Source organism: Caloenas nicobarica, chromosome 2, assembly GCF_036013445.1.
Source record: "Caloenas nicobarica isolate bCalNic1 chromosome 2, bCalNic1.hap1, whole genome shotgun sequence".
NCBI classification, from domain to species: domain Eukaryota; kingdom Metazoa; phylum Chordata; class Aves; order Columbiformes; family Columbidae; genus Caloenas; species Caloenas nicobarica.
Genome location: NC_088246.1, coordinates 102624866 through 102648173, shown reverse-complemented (window position 1 = coordinate 102648173; position 23308 = coordinate 102624866).

Below are 23308 nucleotides of genomic sequence, written 5' to 3'. Positions count from 1 at the left end.
CATGGGGGTGCAGCTGAAAGCATCTTCCTCCTGCCAGGCCACCACTGAGGCCATTCCCTGGGGCAGGGCCGAAGGCACCTTTTTCCTCCGGTGGAGGAGAGTGCTTCTTCTCCAAGGTCCTTGAGCGAGAGACTCTTAGTAACAGTACAGCAGTGTGAGAGGCCTTAGGGAAGTCATGTTGCCTGCTGGGCACAGTCCCCTGTGTGCCTGGGGCAGGCAACTGCGGCAGCTTCACTCCCCGGTCATGGCCAGGCAGGGCCATGAAGAAGGGGCCAGACTGAGCCTGGGCAGGGCCATGGAGACCATGGATGGTCCTGGCTCCGGGCCCCATGGCTGGGAAGTGCAGGGCTGTGGGCATCTGGAGACAGGCCCTGCTCCAGCATCACTGATGACGGCCCTGGGGGGCTGAGATGGGGTCCAGGCCATGGACAGGGTTGGGGGAGCCCCGAGGGGTGGGCAGGGACAGACAGGGTTATGGATGCTCTTGGGTCCCTGAGAGAAATAACTGGCACTTTTACTTACAAACTCATCAACACTTTAACCATAAGATGGAGCCAGTAATTAACTTGTACTAATGATACCGAGCTGACTGGACAGCTTTGGAGCAATGTCATATAAATTGTGTGCAATGGTGAAAAAGCATATAAGTCTAGTGTACCCAGGCAGATATTACATATATTTATTCTGTATGAAATTTCCAAATGTTCATTGTCTATTAGGAGCTGAGAAATCATTTTTAGGGACTTATATATATAAGACAAGACTGTATTTTCACAACTGTAGTGTATAAGAGACAAATAAAATATGCTATATTGTACAAAGTAGTAAGTATTTCCCGTGTAGTCAATAAATACAGAGATACTGTAAAATTATGTCTGTTTTTGCAAAATGTCCCAGGCTATATCGCTGTCCATTAGATCAGCCTAAGGGTATGTTTGTGAGGGAAGTATTTTTCTAACCGTCTTTGCAATGTTGTTTGTTTCCTGGCAGGAGCACAGGGAGAAATAAAAGTTAAATGATAATATGAGAGGATTACGGATTATTCAACTTCTGTCAGTTTGGGTGAGAAATAACAAGATTATTAATAGAGCTAGAGCTCTAGAGAAACAAGAGGTTGCTATGCAGCCAATTTTTCTACTATGGTGCAGATAATAATAATAATAATTTGGATTTCATAATGTGTTATATTTATCTGCAATGATGACTAATGTATTACGGGAAAATACATTTTCAGCTCTATTTTTATAATAGCAGTGGTTTTAATTTCTATTGCTCTGCATATGCATTTTGTCTCATGAATTTTGGTTGACACTGGAATGAGGTATTTAGAATATTGCATGTTATTGTAAGCATAGAGTAAACAAGGCCAGCTGATGAGGTAGCTGTGGGATCTGATGAAAAAATCTGGTGTTAGGCTCATAGTCTAAGATCAGAAAGTCCACTGCCTCATGATACAAAGCACTGATCTGATAGAAATGCCTTTTGTTGGCTCAGCTTCAGAAAACGTTGACGTTCAACTTGTTACTAGAAAGCTCGATAAGGTTCCACAAACTGTGTAAACCACACATAAATGTATAAACTGACAAAAATTCCATATTGTGTACTCTAGCATTTCAACATATACGCAATTGTGTGTTCACTTTTAACAGGGATCAAACTTGTGTTGCTGAGTGATTTAATGGTACCCAGAGGTAAATTATAATAGTCAAGCAACCAGGGAGTGCTGTAATGGATGTAAAACAGAAATATTGCCTCTTCAAACCAGAAAATCTCACAGCAAAAAAGACCTTTGCAAATTCTACTGACAGCAATGGCAACTTAAAGACAACATAATCTAATTAAAAAAAGCTTAACTAAGTAAAACTCTGGCTAAAGCTTATACGCTTTGTACACCAAAACTGTTGAAACTCTGTCCTCCTGGTCAGTCCAGCCATGTGGTAATTCACAAAAAAGAATCCAATTATGTGAGAGTCAAATCTATAAATTGCATACTTAAAGCTGATGGTGCTCTAAGCGTGTATGGTATTTTCTATTTGCTTAGTGTTAACACCTGTTCTAGTGACTTCAAATGCTGCGTGGGTAATTTGTGAGGGGACAAAATTGTGCATCCTCAAATAGGTAGCCAGCTTGCATGCTGTGCTTTTTCGTATTGCCTGTTTTCATGCCTCCATCCAAGATTACAGAGATTATCTTGCAAAAGAACAGCTAACACTTAAGAAAAAACCCACCACTACAGAACTAATTTAAAAAATAACTAATAGTAAATTCCAACTAGACAAGTCAGGCTTTTAAATCTATTTACTGAAAAATCTGAGTATGTCATTCGTTCCCAAGCCGTTGAAGTTTTGATATTTCAAACAGTGTTTGTTTTGACAGAGCTCCATGCTTTCTTATTTTCCTTGCCAAGATGCTGTTAGAACCAAACATTCTTAATTATTCTTTCGTGTGAGAATGAGAGGTTCTTGCTAAGAAATGAGCAGTTTTATTTCCTACCAGACTGCTAATATCAATCTACAGTTTTTAATAGGTAGAATGAGAGTACCAGCATTTTAATAATGGCTTAAGTTATGCATTTAATATTAGATACAACATATAATATTGTTTTGATTTAATACATTATTCGTTACTGTGTACAGTTAGAAAAGCTAATACTAATTACAGAGGAATACATCTTAAGATCAGAGGGGTACTATCATTTTCTTTTGACAGATCTTCTTTATGACACCAGTCACAGAATTTAATCCACCTCAGCTATAGGTTTCTCAAGGATAGAACAGGAATGGAAGAAGAGCAGAAAGTTTGTATATCAGTGGTGATGGGTGCAGTTTGCTCCCAGCCAAAGTGAGGTGGTTGCAGCTGTATGCTGCTGTTTTAAACTGGGTTTGCATCCTCATGTTCTTCCGTTGAGGTCAATAACTTTGTATTTGAATAAAATCAATCTTCAAGACAGGGTATCCAACCCTGCTCTGAAGGAATCAAATCAAAAGACCAACCTTTGTCTGAAGAAATCAAAATATGTACCATCCACCTCCTCCTTTGTAGTCTGCATATTTCTAGTTTAAATGTGTTTGGTTGCTGCTTCTACTTTTGACTCCTTTTTGCCTTTCTGTGTCAGTCGAAGAACCTCTGTGAAAACACTGGTGATTCTTGCTCTGAAACAAAGCATGAGGACACTGTCAACTGTGATCAAGTGATCTTGAAATGTCAGACAGATTGTAGGTAAAAGTAACTGCTGCTGTTCAGCAAATTAATTGTTTGAGAAGATTTAAAATAGAAGCATTATCTAAATCAGATTCTACTTCAAATATATGTAGTGATAATGAAATACGCTCATAGCTGCTGTAAATATGCCTGTTACCAATGTTGTTGATAACACCTCCCCAATTTATGCCTCTTGTAAATCTTCTCTAGGGATTATTTGTTTGAACAAAGACAATGAGAAACCAGGAAAGAAAAAACTGTTAATAGCCTTTACCCAGAAAAGATGTGAAGGAGAAAAAGAGGATGCACAGCAAAGAAAATATCTTGTACTCCCTGTAAAATTAAAACCTTGTTTTGAAAAGCCTTTCTCAGATCTTTTCTTCATTTTCAGAACGGCAAGTTTTGGCAATTATGGAAAAGTGTGCAGTAAGTGAATACATAGATATACCAACTGCACAAGAGAATAAAAAATGAGCTTTCAGAGAGGAACAGATGGATTTATAACCACACTGAAAAAGATGGTAAATATGCATTTTTTTATGATCACTAGTATATGACAGAGCAAGATATTTAATTTTCACAATTCATTATAGATGCATATAGATTTCATTTTAGTACTTGCTGGTCAGGTTCTCTCTCAGTCAAAACTGTGACTGGAGTTTCATGGCCATCTTAGACTGATGAACCCTTAATAAGATTCTTCATGAGCTTCAGCATATAGCTACCTGAATGCTACTTGTGCCAGTAGGAACATGGGGTGATACTAGACAGAGAGTGAGCACTTGCAGGCAAGAGATACAGACTGTTTCTTTTGACATCAGTGCCTTCTTTATGTTATTGCAAAGTGGTTGTGAAACTACAGCTTTTCATTAGATTTCAGAGACGTCTTAGAAATGTGTACTAGTAATGGCAATGATTAACATTAAATCTTCCTAGCTCATGCCAATTTTTTTCTTACTTTCCTGCATTAGATACAAAATATATCTATCCCTTATTCATCCTAAGGGATTGTTTTTCTTCTATCCTCAAACCCTTAAAACTTTTAAAATAACCCATCTTGTTCCCATTGAACTCCAGCAACGATCAGTTCTGTGTTATCTCACTGCCCTGTCCTCTGTGCTGCAGAAAGAGCAATTTCCATCCATTTCCACGTAGTCAATTCAGTGCCTTTTCCTGTATTCAGACCAAGGGTTCCTTAGGACTGAGCAACAGCATCTCCAGCCTGTTTTGGCATGTTTCTGTGTCTGCAAAAGGATGTAAAGGTAACACAACCTTTCTTCTTGTCTGGGGGGCAAGCCATCACCATATAAATTATCATAGTCCATACTTTAGTTTTTCAGATTACTCAGACTGTAAGTACTCATATGTTGCTCCTAGATCAGATGAGAAAAAAGTACTGGCATCAAGCGTACCGCAAATGCAGTAACTAGTATGCGCTTATATGGATATTTGAAGTTAATCACAGCTGATGGGAAATGCTTCATGCAGATATGTTTTCTGATTTTGGAGGTGTTAAATAAATAGACGTGTATATTCTTGATGTATTTTATACATACTTATAGATGATATATATTTCTGTCTATCTATCTATCTGTCTATCTGTCGGTCTATCTATCTATCTATCTATCTATCTATCTATCATCTATCTATCTGTCTATCCTCATTGAAGACGTAGTAAAGTTTATTAAGCATTCAGGGATGACTGATGTGCCATAATAGTTGAAGAAGTGGTGCAAGAAGCACAGAGATACTCAAAGCAGTTAGCAAACACTCAAAGCCAATACCTTATAATGTTCAAGCTCTGCTTTTACCTGGGTTTCAAAACCAAATGGGGCTAAATAAATTACCTAAATGTATTCAGGAGCACAAATCCTCTAGAGTAAACGTCAAAGCAATTGTACACCACAGCATCTTTAAAATTAACAGCTTGTAGAAAAAAGCATGTGTCTGATGCCTGGAAGACCAGTCAATAGCTTTTTAGACATAGATCTGGGGAGATGAAAGTGAATCTTTAAATGTCACTTGAGGATGGGTAGAATGGGAAGGAGGAACTGAGAAAAATCACACATTAAGCAAAAGAGATCTTCAATGTATTTTGAGATCTTGACAGATGCAATTATGACTAAGCTTGGCTGTGAAAAATATAGATGTCATTACTGTTTTACTAGTATGAGACAATGAAATGTCATTAACTTGCAAGTAACTGCACTTGTTGTCAGAGAGCCAGGAGGATAACATAATCTTGCCCAGTTCCATTATTAATGATATATGTAATGGCAGAAGTTTTAACTTGCTCCTATGGAATGCAATGGAAAAAAAAATCTGAAATTTAATCCTGTAAATTTATTGGCATTAAGTGCCTACTCATAAAACATTTATTAGGAATTAAGTGTGCATTTAAATAGTTTGTTGCATAGTGACATAGCTATGTTGAAATATACCCAGCACATGTCTACACTATCAACTGCAAAGCTCTGGAATAAATTTGGAATGAGTTTTGAATGAGATAGTCCTACAAAATGGAGGCAGCATAGCCATATGGGCTCTTTATATGGCTTGGCCAAAGCTGGGGACTGTACTGTACATATGTACAGTATAGGACTTTATGTATATATGTACTATGCTGTACATATGTAGGCATATAGTTGTTTTAACTAAGCTGGGAATCTAAAATAATGCTTTATTATTTAGTACAGGTATAACCCACTGCTTTTTATTGTTGACACGGTGAGCACTGGACTCTCTAGCAGTTACAGATGATTCCATTAATTCAGTAGGGCTAAACAGAAGAGTGAAGACATAGTAATAGGTGTTTCCAAGTATGATGCTTCCTGAAAATGCGAAAGATATTTCTGTAGTAATATGTATTGCCTATTAGTTTGAACATGAAAGTAGATTTAAAGATTTAAAGTATCTGAATGGCAATAAAGGGGTACTATAGTGCAGAGATAAATTGGAATTTGTCAGTCTCCTGCCTTCCTATAAAATAGTTATATAAAATGGATTTGAAGAGGATCTTGTCCACAGAGACAAATGTTGCCTTTATGATAGCAGAGAGGACAGAAAAAGTATTGAGTTTATCAGCTTACCTGATGTCCATGGTAATGAAAACCTAGAAAACATAAAAAGGAAGAAAAATACATGCTGTCAGTTCCTTCATATTTCACAGCTAAGGAAAAAAATCCTACTTTTTTGAAATGCAGATTTGCCTAGTGATTAAATAAATCAAAAGATCTAAGCAATGAACGATTTTATATATGAAGAATCTGAGATTTTAAAAAGTAACATTTAATCAAATTCTTGATTGTAGAATTTTTCCCTGTGGTATACTGGGGAAAGCAGCCTGATTTAATAGCACCTGTGGGAGCTGGGGAGCAGCTTACAAATTTTCCCGAGCCCTACTTGACCACCCACAAGCTTCTCAATTAGCCAGAGCAATTGTCAAACTGTTGCCTGCTAGAACAGATTAAACGTTTCCTTAGTAGTATCTTGATCAACGCAAACATACTGGTTTTGGAGAGGGATTTGCCTCTGTGGATTGGCCTAGCAAAAATATGCCCTGGCAGTGCCAGTAGCTAACGTGAGGTTGGAACACTGTTATTGGGGAGACTAAAAGGCCTCTTAACCTAGTATCCCATTTTTGACAGTGACCAAAAGTGAATGCTTAATAAAGAATATAAGAATCCCGACAGGTTTATGGTAGTTTCTTCTGGTAGTCTTGCATCCTCCCCCTATTTTCAGCTCAGGAATTTGAAGAATCTGATGTGGTTTCTATGTACTTCGTAATGCACAATTATTTTTTCTTCAGTGTATTTGACTGCAGCGAAGGCTACTGGATCTTCAATTCAGTAACACAGGGAAACATTGCTCTCTTACTCTGCAAAACACTAAGGAAAGCACAAACCTCAATGTGTGCCGTAGTCGTGCAGACTTGCCAATAAAGTTCAAGAGGTATTCAAAAGCTGCAAGGGTGTTCGTGTGTCATGGAGCTGTGTACTGCTGCAAGTTTTCTTCATCTTCAAGTAATCCGGTACATGATCGGGGATGACAAATAAAGCTGCAAGTCCTTGGTTTGGTTTACTTTAAAAAGGCAATCTCAGAAGCTGCCATCCTGAGCGGAGGAGTGTCAGTGAGAAGAAGTTGTCCTGGTGTTACTACAGAGGTCTGTGGAATGGGAGCTGCTTGAAAGTATTGTACTGTGCCAAAGGAAAAGACAGTGGCCTTTGATGCAAAGCACTTCACAGAAAAGGCTGTTTACAGTCCCTTGCATCTTCCGCTGCGTCCCTGCCTTTTCTGTACACTCCTGAATCATAACAGAGGTTGCTGCTACGTAAAAGCCCTGATGTGGCAGCTTGCTGATCTTTCTAGCCTTGAAACTGCCCCACTCCGCCCGCCACCTTTCCTGAGTCATTTGCCCTGCTGCTTCTGACCGCTGCTCTGTGCTTTCCAAATAGCTCTTCTTTTTCGAATTTTCCGTCCACTCCACTCCACTCCACTCCACTCCGCCAGTGCATAAGTCACAGGGGGGGCATTTAACAGTTTTCTGCTCAAAGTCTGGCTCAAGTGCAGTTCCAGCTGAAGTAAGCAAAAGTACGTTTGTTAATTGTTCAGTTTCCATGGCACCAAAGACTTCAGGCTTTTTCTCTTGTTTTGACAAGCCGCCTTTGTACTGAGAGTCCATAGAGATTGCAAGTGGGTTTTATTCTGAGTCCTTTTGTGATATTGGCTCCTGTGTAATCAGGAAACAGCAAATACACACCTGGTTGGACTGCCAGACATAAAGGTCTAGTAGTCTGTCACTCTTCTTCGTGCCACAGAAGTGAGCAAAGAGGAATTTTGACTACATAAATGACAGGAAGATGCAGAGCTGAAGATACGTTGGTAATTTCTCTGTCTGAGGGGTTTTTTTCCATTGAACAAGCTGCCTACTTGTGTGGCCCAGAAGCAGGTACTTGGTCAAGAACGACAATAGAAGTGCTGTAAACAAATCCTTTATGTTATTTCTTAGAAAGGGTCTCCCTGAAGCTCTGCTGAGTATGTAGGTCCCTGTGCCAGATGAAACAAGACAAGTCTATTTTATATGAAATATTTTATATATTCTGCCAAGGTACATAAAAATCTATTGTGTGCTTTGCACAGATTGCATAGCTCTTGGGGCTAGCACTGTCCTGTCTCTCCCCCACTTTACCGTCTTTCTGCACTGTCATGTGTATCCAAAATATTGTATTGACTGCTGAAAAGTGAGGTTATTGAAAGGAAAAAAATTGCTAGATGGAATTCTTTGTAATTTTAAAAATTCAATTATTAAATGCTACAGAATCTACATTCAGTGATGAATCTACTTCACAGAGTTAGGTAGTATGATAAAACCTTGTTCAGAATCTGATACAGGTGATTTGGATGACGTATTACCACAATAGTGAGGTTTTATTTGAATCCGGTGCATGGAAAAGTAATGGAAGTCAGTTATTTTGAAGAGCTGGTGGCCTAACTAGATAGCCTTGGTGAGTGATCAAGACGAACCTGGAAATGGAAATAAAAGAAGAAACCCTTGTGGTAAGTGATAAAACTATTAGCTGTCAGTCTATCAAATTTTGCATGCATTCATCCTCACCAGTACAAGAAAAGGATGGGGTGATTGCCTTTCAGCAGCCATGAGACAACCAGATAGTAGCTGTCTGGAGACAAAGACATGATTTTTTCACAGTAACAGTGAGACAGCCTCCCTTATCCCAACCTCTTTGTGCTGCTGGTTTCAAGAGGACCCTGGATAGGATCCTTACATCTGACTGACACAGAAGCAGTCAACAGGCACTGAAAACAGAGACGTGTAGTGCTGGATGTAGTGGAGATTTAGTAAAATCAAAAGTATTGCAAAACAGAGCTTTCTCACTCACATCTTCCTCACACCGCAGATTGTCAGGTGCACATCAATCTGTATCTTCTGTGTTTGGGAATAGTCCCACTCTTTGTCTCAGTGATGCGTCTGTCTCTTTGGAAAATTTCACTGTGGAGAAAGTCAGGTTTATCAGAATTTGTTTTTCACACAGAAACATGAGAATTTTTCAGGATCTATTTAAAAGCAGCACTTCCAAGGACGGGTAACAACAGTTTGATTTCTGCTTCTTTTTCTAATCAGATTTCGAAAAGGAAAACACAGCTATCAATTTAATGGAATGCTTGTTTTTTTTGAAACTGATCTTTGCCACAACAAAAGACCAAAGGATATTATTACCTTGGGTATTTATGGCTGTATTTCTTCAGCTGTAGATGTATTTCATTATAAACTGGACAATAAGGTATTTTATCAGGGAAGCAGACTTCTTGTCTGTGTCTATATTGCTGTACATTCTGACATCGCATTTTATTTCTTAGGCTCGTTATATAAAGCCTGAAAAGAAAGAAGTGACTAATTTTCTTCACCCAGGGTGTTATTTTTTAATTTGCACTCTGTTTTGGTTTTTTAATTTACTGGTCTTGCGGTTGATCTTTAATATGAAGATGCAAAAATAAAATAGGGAAAATTGTAAGACAATTCTGTTTGGCATCTTCTTAACCTGAAGATTATTTGAAGCTTCAAGAGCATTGTCACTGAATTTCAAAACTGCTCTTATGGTAGTTTTTCTTTTTTTCTATTCTGTTCTATTCTGTTGTGTTAACGTGGAACTATATTCAAAACTAAGTGAATAAAAAAACTCAAACTGGTTTTCTGCTCAGAGGATGTCTGTGGCAGATTGCGGGGTTTTTTTCTCAGTGGCTTTCAGTTCAGAAATTAACACTAGTTGTAAGCATTGCATATTAGAATGGATTTCACTGTGTACAAATTTCTATGATTAGTTGAGGGGGGCTACTAATGTACAGATTACTAATGAACAGTTATGTTATGTCTGATACCTTCTCTTCATTGTCATTACTTATTTTAGCTCAAGGAATCAATTATAATAAAGCTTACCCCTTTTCAAGAGCTAGAATACTTCTTCCCAGTTGATTTCTGTGTTTGAATGTTATAAGACCTGATCCAATGTTTAGGGTTGCACAGATACTCTTCCATCCGGATAAGAAGCAGGTAAAAATCAATGATAATATTATAATATTATGATGATAATTATGATAATTTACCACAGTGGATCAGTGGAAAGACGCTAGGAAGCTGTTATCAAAGAGCTCACAGCAATACATTATGATTGTTGCTTCCTGATGTTGCCCCTGAGACAGAACATTTCTACCACACCAGAAGCACTGCGTGTTGCTTATATTGAGAGAACGTATTTCCAATTCCTACATTTTTGTATAAACAGCTGTTTTTTGACATGATATCACATTTTCTTCTGAAATAGCTGGTAATGGATTCTTTGTGTCACTTCTTAGAAAGACAAACTGAAAGTCCCAAGGGAACAGTGGAACAAGAAGAGGTGGAGGAAGAGGAAGTTGTTTCTATCAGTTCCAATGGGAATAATTTGTTACACTTCCAGCTCAGCATGTTCATCAATACCAGTGGATAATCTGCAGTACATGTTAAACAGTGCCTTTCTGCTTTGTAAAACTAGGCACGATTCCCTGCAGTGCACAAGAAAAACAATTCTGCTACTAATATTCTACAGAAACACTTCTACCAGACACCTCTGTTTTTACAAAAAATTCCATATGTCTAACAGTTCTGACTTACCAGGAGTTGATACATCTTTTTTATCAGTTTCTTTTTGAGAAACTGATCAAGAGCAATCTGTTATAAACCTCTAGATATTTTTTAAGGTTTTTGTCCATACAATTTCTTCCTCATCCTTCCTAGAAATATTCTCTATATAACCTTCAGAATCTATATTTTTATATCTATGGAATATCTAGCTACATATATACTTATCTTTATATTGATACAGCAATGTCTATTCGATATGATTGAACACTGGGATGTACTTTCTGGTATCAGTAAAAAGCACAAATTTTGGGATTCACATCCTTTCACTAAAACTCTATCCCATCTTTATTCTGACATATTTCAGCATTTGGTTTAGAAAGCTCTTTCTTGCTCCAGCAGTAATGTAAAAATGCCTCATGGATCAAAGACACATGTAGCTATGTAGAAAGAATTCCAATCTTTTTTTTTTTTTTTGGTCTGGTTCTACAACTGGATGATCCAAGTCAGTATGAAGGAAGACAGTGTATACTGCACCCTAAAACTGGTGAAAATAGTATCCTTTGGAAACTCATGAAGCTTAAGATAGTGAATGAAACTACATTTGAAATAATAATAAAAAATACTACTGGCATAGTAGGGTATAATTGCATAACAGAAAGTAGAAACTTCAGATTTGGAGCTCAAAGACATGATTTGCTCTTTCTTGACATTTAGACAACCATCTCCCTAGAGAATAATACGATATTTTGGCAGATGGTTAACTTTTGCTATGAAACACCAGAGGATCCCACAAGATGCTGAAACCATGTTGCAACAGGCATAAAACATTCTGACTAGGAGACTTTCTCTGCCAAGCACAATGTACTCTAAACACATTTAACTTTCAAGCTAACCTGATTTCAAATACTCTTTTTAGATATACTCAGGCTTCCTAAGAAGACTAATCTGTATGGTTTATTCAGCAACAGAAAAACATTTGGGTCCCCAACTTTTTAAAAAAATTATGGCAACATTGAAGTGTTCTCCCTTACCTCTCTTTCTAGACCATGGAATTTTGGGGGAGGTAAAAAATCCAAAATCCAGGCAGGTGGCTTTTCTGAAGATGAATAAATGTGACTCTCCTCAGAGTCTGCTAAAATCACTCCTTCAGAAAGCAGGTATCAATCATCAGAAGTTATACAGATGGTCCCTTTACTGCAAAGTAAGGTAAGATATGAGACTATTTGGGGCAATTTTCTCTTCTCCATTGACACTGCTGTCACAGTCAGTAAGCATTCGGCCTCCATTGAGGTTATTTAGCCTCTTTGGGAGTATGTTCGTTAGGTGGTCACCCATTCTTCAGTGCTCCTCAAAGAGTATGCATGGCATCTGTTTAAAACTGCAAGGCTTATCAGGCTTATGAGAGCCCTACTGTGCACAAATGTCTTGCAGCAGGTACCACGTTTCAACACACAGTTCTCCAGTTCAATGCCCAGGCTACGACGTCACACAAATAAGACGACGTCACACTCAATATCTTGATGCATTTACTCTTCTGATGATCGTGCATGAGTAGCATGTTGCATTTTATCTAATTTTTCCTCTCAGAGTGAAAGACGCTGTTCATCAAATTAAGGTATTCTTCAAAATCTTTAAGCTTTGCCATTTAGTTTGTGTCTGAGCTGCAGCACTAGGAAAGACGGAAACTGTTACTTTTATCACTAAGAGCATTTTATTGTTCGGGGTGCACCATGTTCCCTCTTTTCTACTGTTCAGCCAAATTAGGCCTGGGGGGACCAGTGTTGCTGGGTCTCACTCTGAAAGAGGAACAGAAGTAAGATCATGCCCCCCTGCCCTGAATTCAAGCCTGTGGATTTTCTGACCTCAGTTTAAGCACCATCTCTATAGCCTCCTCTTAGTTATTGTTATATTTGTTTTTAGAAGGCAAATGCATTTGATGTAATATTTTTTTTCTGTCAGTAAGTACTCATCTCTTGGTTTATTCACTCAAAGGCTTGAATTTGGTATCAACCGTAACTATTTATGGTATATTTATTGTATTTTACAATAGGTACAAAACATATTTCCAGTTAGTTTGATTTGTTGTACTGCTCAGATAGCACGTGACCTTAAGATAACTCGATTTTAGGGACTGAAAGACTATTTCAAAACCTGGCAAGAAAAAATGCATATAGATTTTTCAGACATGAAATTTCAATAAAGTGACCTTTGCAATATTATTTGAACCGTAAGAGCACAAGAACCTCATTGGAAATGTGACATTTACTTTCAAATGTTTCTGTTTATCCAGCCAGTGGGTTTTTGATGGGATTATGCTTTAAAGTTTGGTTTTCTATTAGTTTTCCTTTACATCCCTGTTTAAACTTATTCATTTATTTGAGTTTTCTGTAGGCAGACAAAAGGAGTTTCTAACAAAAGCTAACCCATAAGACCTATATGCCTGTACCAGCTGAAAAATTGAGGTTGTAACATTTTGTTTTTCTTCACAGCCAGGCTGACACTTTTTTTTTTTTTTTTTTACCTTACTCAGTATCTTATCTTCCACCATCTCTGGAGGCAAATAAAAAAGCAAACAAATTAACAATTGGAAACTACTCATATTGTGAAAAGTATGATATGCGCTGTATCTTATGTTTTTTCTTAACCCCAGAGACCTTGAAGTTTCCCTCTATGTGTCTGACTACATGGCTTGTCTTACTAGTGGGTATATCAAAGTGTTTCTTTATTTTACTAAGTACTGTTGAAATTCGTCTCCTGTCTGTGCAATGACTGGTGTCAACTCTGACATTTTGAACTTGGACAATTTTTATGCTGCTATTTTTTATTTAACTCACATATTAAGTTTTAAACAATATTGAATTTTTGATCCAAAAAGGTTGTACAATTTCAGTCAAATTGGTATAATTCTATGGAAAGCTCATTTTGGCCCTGAGTGGTGCCTTCCAAGGCAAAGGTGCAGCAAGCATTTCACATCTCCAGGTGGGAATGGACATCAAAGAGTTGGTCTTGAGGTTCTGACAAACTCTGTGCTAGGAATAGTGCTTGGGAAATCCTTAATGCACCTGATCAATAGTGATGTTGCATTATTTAATGGTTGTGTGATAGATGACTGGTATCCTTGAAGAGTTGAGTCAGGATGCTATAAAACATGCTGGCAGTGTATCCCCTTGGCCATTAGTTGCTGTTGGTAAGCTGACCTGATCTGCATATATAGACTAGTTGGGTGAGTTATTAGCTATATCAGTCAGGATTTTACTGAGCTCTCTTTTTTTGTCAATTTTGGATATGCAAAATCACAAGTGTTGCTGGAGCTAGGCAAGGTGTGAGAATTATAACAGAAACCACAATTTTTACACTAAGATTAGTGAAGGCCTGAATTGCTTCTGTATTAGTCAGGTAGTTAAATAATATATTTACCAATGAAGTCAGGAAGGCTTCACTCTATAAAAGGTGTGTCTTAACTAACTTCTGCTAGTGCAATGGGTTAACTAGTACATTATGGTTAATATTTTACATTTGATTGTTGCTTTTTCTGAAAAGTCCTCAAAATTTAATAATCGAACAGTAAATTCAAAGTTCTGACAAGTATTAAAAACATTAGTGAATATGAAAAAAAGTGATAATGGCATCTACTTTCTTAAAAAAAAAAAAAAAAAGAAAAAGGTTAACAGCAGTGACTAGCAAGGCCAAACTTGTTTAATATAAATATTGATTATTTGAACATTGAGTTGATAGTTCATTCCACATTGTTTGCAATTGTTTTAAATTAATTAGAAAACTGGGCGAATTCTCTGTGGGTTATTCTTTAACACATTGTATGTTTAACCTTATGAGAATTTTCTTTTGTGCTAAATCATTAAGAGTTTTTTCCCACCTCAAAATCACTGTCGAGCAGTATGCTTTCATGGAAATATGGATAGTTTTCACTTTTCAAAATCAGGTCAGTATTTAGAAACATAAAAAAGTAATTTAAAACTTATTTTAGATTGTCAACTTTTTAAGAGCGAGAAAGACAGACCTGTAGTTTTTCATCTCATTCAAGTGATGTTATTTTGCCAAAATTGTTTACTAGCAACATGTTAGATGTCTAAGAGAGGAATGACTCAGCTAACAGCACTTTATTTTTTAGCTGCAAACATTATTCAGCTTTTGGGCTTTTTGGAGATCTCTTTAGTTATTCCTTTGGTTGGTCCCACATTTCGAAGATAAAAATAAGTTAAATTCAGTCTAATTTTAGACATTACTCTGTTTTGTACCTGTGTTCAGGAAATGGACAAGAAACCAAGTTCAGTTCTTGGCTGAAAAATAGATTTTATTGTAAAAGTGGATGATTTTTCACCTTGTTGCATGGAAATGCTTTTTATATCTTTTGTTGGTCTTAATCAAGAAATGCAGGTTATCTAGGGCTGGAGCTGTCTCTCCCTCTGTGTGTACATAGTGACTACTATCATAAAGTTCTGCTTTTACTTGAAACCTTTAAGCCCTACAATAAAATTCAAGTAGCTGTGAATGAGCAGATAGCAGAAGGTGAAGGTAAATAATACAAAAGATTATGCAGATCACAAGTGTTATTATTTCAGAAACAAAATTCCCAAAGAATTTCATATTCAAAAACAGGATTGTGAGTTTCTAGAAAGAATCTTCAGAAGACTAAATGAGATAATCTACTGCAGGAAAAATACCGTATTTGACACTGCCCTGTTGGAAACAATAGTATGTGAATTTTTACTTCAAAACTGCAGCAAAGGCAAAGGAATGACAATATAATTACCTTATGCTGGTATGAATTTTGAACACTGGAATACACAGAATTGTATCCTGGCTTAGATTAACATTATTACTAGTACCAGTACCTGGAGTACTAGTGGCTACTTCAAATTCTGTTTCATAAATGCATAACTTTTGCAACCATCAATATAAATACCTTTTTAAAATCTGTAAAACATTGTTCTAATTAACTACTTAGCTAGCCTTATTCATAAATAAATTGAACCATTGGAACAATTAAGATACATTAGTGTTCTGATTTTTATGAACGATATTATAAGTTGGATTATTTTAATTACTTATTACAAAGATGTTCTCTGTACTGAAAAAAAAGCATGTTCATGACAGCAAGTACAGAGCTTTCATGTGTACTGTAATAGAGATAAAAGATTTCTGTAATTATCCTCTGACATTATAAATACACAAGTATTTGAAAATTCAAATTTTATAATATTAAAATTCTAAGTTATTAATAAGATGCTTTACCTTTATTGTACAGTGTGACTATCCTATTGGCCAGTATATGTTCCCTTGCTAAGTATTTTAAGAAACTAATTTGAATTTAACCTTTTCAATATGAAAATGCATTAAAACATTTTACTCTATTACCTGATTATCCTGTCTCACTTTATCTGTTTCTTTGTTTCAGTCTTTTGTCTTCATATTTGTTCACTTTTTCAGCTTTTGTTAAAATTTAATTAAATATCATTTCCTATTCACTTTTCTGCCTTACTTCCTACTTTGATTCAATATGCTTAGTGCAAAACCAAAAGTCTACCAAATCACTGAGATAGAACTATTTTTCACATCTTCTTTTTAACACATTGGATAGAAATGTGCCTCATATCTACTTCTTTTCTATTTTATGGGTTCCCAAAGACAAGCATTCTCTGTGAAAGAAAAAACTACAATTCATGAACTACCCTTTTGTTCCCATCTACTTAAGATTTACAGTAGTCATTCATGAAACTGGAAGCAGAATCTGGCCACAAGTAGCTACTACAATTGTAAAAAAGATTTTCTCCATCAAAGAAGTATTTGATTTAATTTTCAACTAAAGTATTTATGAAGTTTTTATAAAACTTCAAAGATTATATATTTATATTAATATTTTTAATGGGCACTTTGTACAGAAAAATATTAAGCTCACTTCAATTTTCAAGATTTCAAGATTAAGGCAGATTTTTATTGAATGACTTCATTCTCTTTGATTTGAATGTTCAAATGATCAGAAGCAACATTTTATTCGAAGCTATCTGCAAAATCACATCAAGTGGAAATAAGTTTGTCTTGGTGTGATTAATCTCATCCACACAGTAAGACATATATCTAGCAGCTCAACGACTTTCTCAGAATATGAGCTACACCACTATACCTCTGATCTATCCAAACTTTGATAGGATAGCACTTAACAGAACAAATTCCTTATTATTTTATCCATAGTGTCCTGAGGACTAGTCCTGTCATATCTCTTTTAAATCTAATATTCTAGGTATGCTTTTCTTATCAATAATTTCCTTTTTAATTTAAAAAGTTTTAGTTGTAGACAAATTCTTCTTAGCTGAGTTCTTCATTATTCAGAAGATAGTGTCAATATGACATATAAAGCAGCAGTACAAAATTTATTAATTACTATCCTCTCTGTATAATTTCATTATACAGTGAAATTTCATTATACAGTGAAATTTCAGGACATGGATGGAAATTGCATACAACTGGAACTAAGATTTTGTCCCAGATATTCTGTCTTTCATTGGACATGAGGCAAAATGTTGCAAGATAGAAACAAGAAGAATCTAGCTCAAGTCTCTTTTCCTTTTTATCCCTTTTTTATGTCACTGGTGTTAAAGTTGTTAAACATTAATTGAATCAGTGAGATAATAATTTTCAAAACCAAAATAATGTATGTTATTTTCAAAATAATGAGTGTAGTTAAGAAAGCCTATTTAGGCTTATGCTTTCATTCACAAAAAAAAAAATGTTCACACTAATTGGAGCAATTTATTAATTTTGATTTTGTTTAGGTCATGGCTTTTTAAGAAAATGCTATAGAATATTTACTAAAAAATAATTTCTTGAGGCTGAAAAAGTCAATTAGTTATTTCTGAAAAATAAATTAAGATATGGCTTAAATCTTCCTTCCCCCAAATTACACAGAAATCTAGAGTAATCGTAAGTACTAGTCCTGTGCGAATATATTCTGTTCTCTTCGCTGTAATTGCCACATGAGCACCATTCATATTTTTCCTCGGTAAATTAGAATGACAAATAATGGTAAACTCTTCTAGGGTTTTCTAAGAAGTTTTGTATTTCTTTCCTAGCCCACCATGTCTCATTTCAATAAATTTAGAAGAAATTTAACACTCCATGATAGGAACACTCATTTGAAAAGCGGTGTAATGACTTAAATGCTTGAAAGTTGTAAGGAATTTATGTATTTCAAATGCCATTTTGTAATTACAGTACAAACTGCTGTAAATTTAACTACTATAAATATTTTGCAGAAGCTACATCTTTTGACAAATTGACTGAAATATCAAAATGCGATATAACCTGAAAAAAAATCCTGGGTCATACTAGCTTATAATATTGGCATCATAATGTTGATGTATCTTTAATACCTTGTTTGACTATTCAGTGAAAGGATGTCTTGCATTCAGTCACAGATTTTTTTTAAATCAGTGTTGAATATCCTGCACAGTAATTTCCTTAGATAAACTATTTTATGCACAGATTAAAATCTCAAGCTGAAAGACCAGAGACTATATTGACAATGTTTAATTCATTGGCTTCAGAGAGTTTCTTTTTAACATAAATGGAATATTTCCTACCACAATATCAGTTCTGTGTGAACAGGAAAAAAATCAAATCTGTGTAAAAGCCTGATGATTTTGTCTGCACTGCCTTATGTGTAGTTTATTTTTTTTAAACAACCAGGATTTTGATGCCTCCGTTTCTGTATGCTCAAGCTGAGACGTTTCGATAAAGTGTGGCACTCAATACTGCAACTCAGCATCTCCTAAAGTTGTGTCACTGACATGATTCTGCACCTATGTGCCAATAAAAGGGAATATTTGCAGTACTTTTCCATCAACAAAGTAAATTTGGGGAGTAACTGAGTAAAAATGTGATCAATAGAAATTTTTGCACACAATTACTGTGAAAATACCCATTGCTAGCTTTTTGGAATGATGTGTAATTTTACCACTGTAAATATCTTGACCATAACAATAAGAAATGGATGCCCCAGGATTACCTAAGTAATTGGCTTCCCACATCATGATTATCATCCACATTATTGGGAAATCTGCTCATTGCTTTGTGTACTTTGAAAATTATCTTTCTGAAATCATTAGTGGTAGTATTTAAGTATACTCTTTGGGCTGCTGATTAAAAAGCTCACATAAAGGAAAAGTGGGAAGAGAGAAAAAGAAGTCAGGTTCCTGATCTGTATTTACTCCTCCTGGCTCCGAATAATTTGGCTTTGATCCTGTTTCATTTAGAGTGGCTCAGTTTTTCACCAGAGAAGATAACTACGAGTTAATTACAACGCCCAGTCTGACAGCCAAAGGCCTAACTCATTCCTTTGTCATCAACTAAGATGTCCAGGGAAGTCGATGATTTGAAAAAGGCCTCTATTTTGGCTACTTATTGTCTCTTTCGTGTTGAATGCTGACAGAAGCCACATCAGAGGCCTGTGGTTCAGGTTCTGTGAGGGCTAATGTTGCCCCACTTTGGGGCAGGATGGCATTGCCAGTGGCAATGAATTTCAGCTTTTAGGCCGTCTAACTTAGAGACGGGCAAGGGAAGAAGAATATTGGATTTGTTCATTTTCCAACACGCTTCCAATAGGAGTAGAGACAATTCCTGGCCATGGATATATGGTTAGGACTTGAGGTCTTCTGTGCAGGATGAATCGATATGTCTTTTCTCCAGGAAGTCATTAGACGGCTGTCCCCATTTGCTTTCTTGAATACTGTAAACTCCTCACAGTGGTGCCTTGTGCATTGTGCCTTCAAGTAGGGCAACCGAAGCAATGCTCACAGGTGCCAGAATTCAAACTTAATGTTTCCTAACAAAAACAATTGTTATCAAATTTAATTTACTGACATTGTACAAACACAAGCAGTTTTCTTGCTAGCCTATCTGGAGTTCCTCTATTTCGTCATGTAGAAGGCATGAACCCTTTAAGCCTTCTCATCATTCTTTCACATGATTTTTTTCCTTGTGGCTACTTTTTCCTGAGGTAAGATTCAGCTGCAAAATTGAGAGCTGTCCTGAAAACAAACCTGAAGGACTGTTGTTTGTAATGTCTCAGGAGCTGACCTTACCTTATCTTCTCATTCTTTGTCTCAGAACTATATTGATGTGATTCAATTTCACAGCCTCTGTCTTCAGAGAAATGGTGCAAAGGAACTCTGACATGGCACTTGCAGGACTTTAGCGTTCTCTAGTTCATTGAGAAACAACCTCTCAGCATGCGGGGTTCAATATGTTAATTTTTTTATGGCCTTTTTCAGTCTACCCAACCAATTCCCTTCTTACTTTCTGTTCTGCCCCAATATTAGAATTTTGTTTTTCACATCCAAGATATGGCATGTGGTGTAAATATAGTTTTAGCAGCACTGCATAAGATTTGAGGCAACTAAACTTCAGCCAAAGAGTAAGAAGAAATATGTCACAATATGCACTTTAGGATCAGCCATGGTGCACATTCCAGTTATATACTGGAAAACTCTGTACAGTATTTATAAATACACATAAATTCCGGAAGTATACTAACATTTAGAAAGGCAATACTGAAGGTGAGTCTTATCGTAGAAATATGTGTAAATAGAGGTAGGAGATAAAAAGAGAAGGCATCCACATTGACTCTCAAATTCTTTGTTCACTAAATATGTACCCGATCATATTAGAGCCTCAAATGTAAAGGGAACTGTTTCTAAGCAGTGTTAGGTTTCTTTAACACCAGACACAGTCATGAAAAAATGCAACACCATGCACAGCAGTAAAGTATTGGAAGGCCTTATTAGATTCAGCACTCTGTGCCTTCCTGGACAACTGTGTGTAATTAGTTTGTGTTAGCAGGATGAGACTGCAAATGTTAGATTACTATATACCAGAAAATTGTTGCCTTTTCTTACAGGGCAATCAATATATACAGCCAAAAATAATTCCGTGGATATGCTTTTCAAAATACAGAATATTAATCATTTTTGCAGGTAAAACAGGACATCTGGTTAATTTACTATATTTGCCATCAACATAATAATAAATTTTTAAAAGTTCACCATCCAATCTTATTCCCATTCAAATGAATAAGACTACTTAAAGAAGAGTATATTAGGACTACTTGTCAGATGGACACATTGCATACTTATTTAGAAATTAGGAATGCAGAAGGAATAATCTACTTTAGCCCCCAAGCAGGTAGTTACATTATATAACTGCGACTATATAACTGCGACTATCTTTGAACATGGAAAATTGCCAGTGTCTCTGACCATGGCCAGAGCCATAGGCAAAGAAGAATCCAGGCTGCATGTAACTACAAAAGCTAGCCACTAATGGAATGTCAAAACATATTAGCGTTTGCTCTGCCACAGCATCTGAGACAACAAAATGGTGACTTTTCAAATATTAGTGGCCACTGGTAAATTACTGACAAATGACTGTATCAAATTCAACTATTGGTATTGTATGTTATTATGTTACTTTTTACTTGACTAAATTTGTAAAGAAAATGCAGCAATAGATTAATTAAGATATTTTTGATTGTTCAATATTTTCTAACCATATACACAAATACGCACATACTTATATATATGCAGAGATGATGGGCTATAATAAAAGTTTAAAAGAATGTCATTTCATTTTTTTCTTCTAGGTTATGGTGCTATACAAAGCCAGACTTGAAACTGTTTTGGGAGTAAATAATTAATTTAGGAAACATATATAATAAGCAAATAGCTATGAAAGAAGTGATTCATTTCATGATAGGCTATGAAAAAAATATGACTGCAAAATAATTAATTTCCAAAGTACCAAAGTATTTTGATGTGTAAATGTGTTCTCCATTTTTTCTGTTAAACGCTGCAGAATACTCTCAGTGAAAGAACATGGTTGGACTCGATGATCCTGAGGGTCTCTTTCAACTGAAACAATTCTGTGATGTATTCCCAGCTACCTTGTCTTGTAATAAATATCAAGAAAAGGCATGGAAAGCATCTGCGAATGCACGTTTGCTTAACAAAGCAGAAACACAGTCTTTTCTGTAGAATTTTGAAATAAATTTTCATATAAGCTACTTACTATTGGAATGGTTTTTGGCATATTTGACAAGGGAAGTAACGCATAAACAGTCTGTAATAAATTGGTTCCATATGTCTGCAAAGCCATGCAAAATCTGAAGATCCCTTGTAATAGTTATTCTATATATATTCACAGTAATTCCAAGTTGCAATCTACTTACAGTGTGTCCCATGCCAATTGAAAAATTATTTCAAGCTTGTATAAAGACAAGAACATCTTTTTTTACTTCAGATAATGCTCATAGGTGTAAAAAAAAATGAAGCTTGTATTTTTGTGGAACCCAAAGGGAAAGTAGGAGGTTTTTGACTAATCAAAAGCTTATCCCTTGAAGACATAAACCCATCAACTACTGTACAGCAAAATCCATTATTCCTCTGATATAACTGTAAGAAATCCCATCTGCCTGAAAGAATCACAATCTAAGGCCTACTTATTTGAAATAAGGCAATAGGTGGCCTTAAACAAACATTTAAAAAAATATTTCAAAGTTATAAATATATACGAAAAGAAAAAGACGAAAATGACATTAAACCTTTAAAAAACTGTGAAGTATTACAGACCTGATAATCCATGAATTAAATAGCCTTATCCTGAAAGCTCGCAGCTTTCAGAAGCATAGGACTTAAAGTCTGTATGTTTACCAGGTAAGAGAAAGTATTGCACAGATACTCAGATGGCTTTAGAACCAGAGGTGTGTTGTCCTCACAGTGCCACCACCTTGCACCCTTGGATGACAAAAGCAATAGGGCCTTAAGGTTTAATATTGATGTACTAGTTGTTTGGTTTTTTGTGAATTACATGTTTGACATGTCAAAGTGGTAATTTTTGCAATTAAATCATTGTTTGTCCATTTATCCTAGAGGCAGCACTTTGCAAACATTACTGGATTGAGACATAATGAACATTTACTTAAAGAGTTAATCATTGGGAGTGTACAGAGCCCATAATAATGGAAGAAGTCAAGTGCTTACAGTATAATTTTATCTGGAGGAAAAGCAAAAACTTTTAAAAAATAAATTCTGTTGTTTTAAGCAAAAAATTAGCTAGATGCGTTCTGTTTATATTGAGATGTAAACTCAGTCCCTTGCCATGGATTTAAATGAAATAGCAGTCTGCACACCACTATTTTGTATACTTCATATAGATAACACTAAACTAACTCTTATCTTTTGAAATTTCTGCACTTTGGGTAGAAAGAGAGAAGGGAAATACACTCTTACCTGAATTCTGTTGATGCAAATGTGAATTTCCAATTCTAGAAGTGTTGCCACTTAAATTTACAATGAACTAAAGTTCTGAATCTCAACACTCACAAACCTGGAGATACAGGGTCAGTACTGATGTACCTGGTTTATTTTTAAGAAGCTTTTTACAGAGTTAGTATTTGTTAGC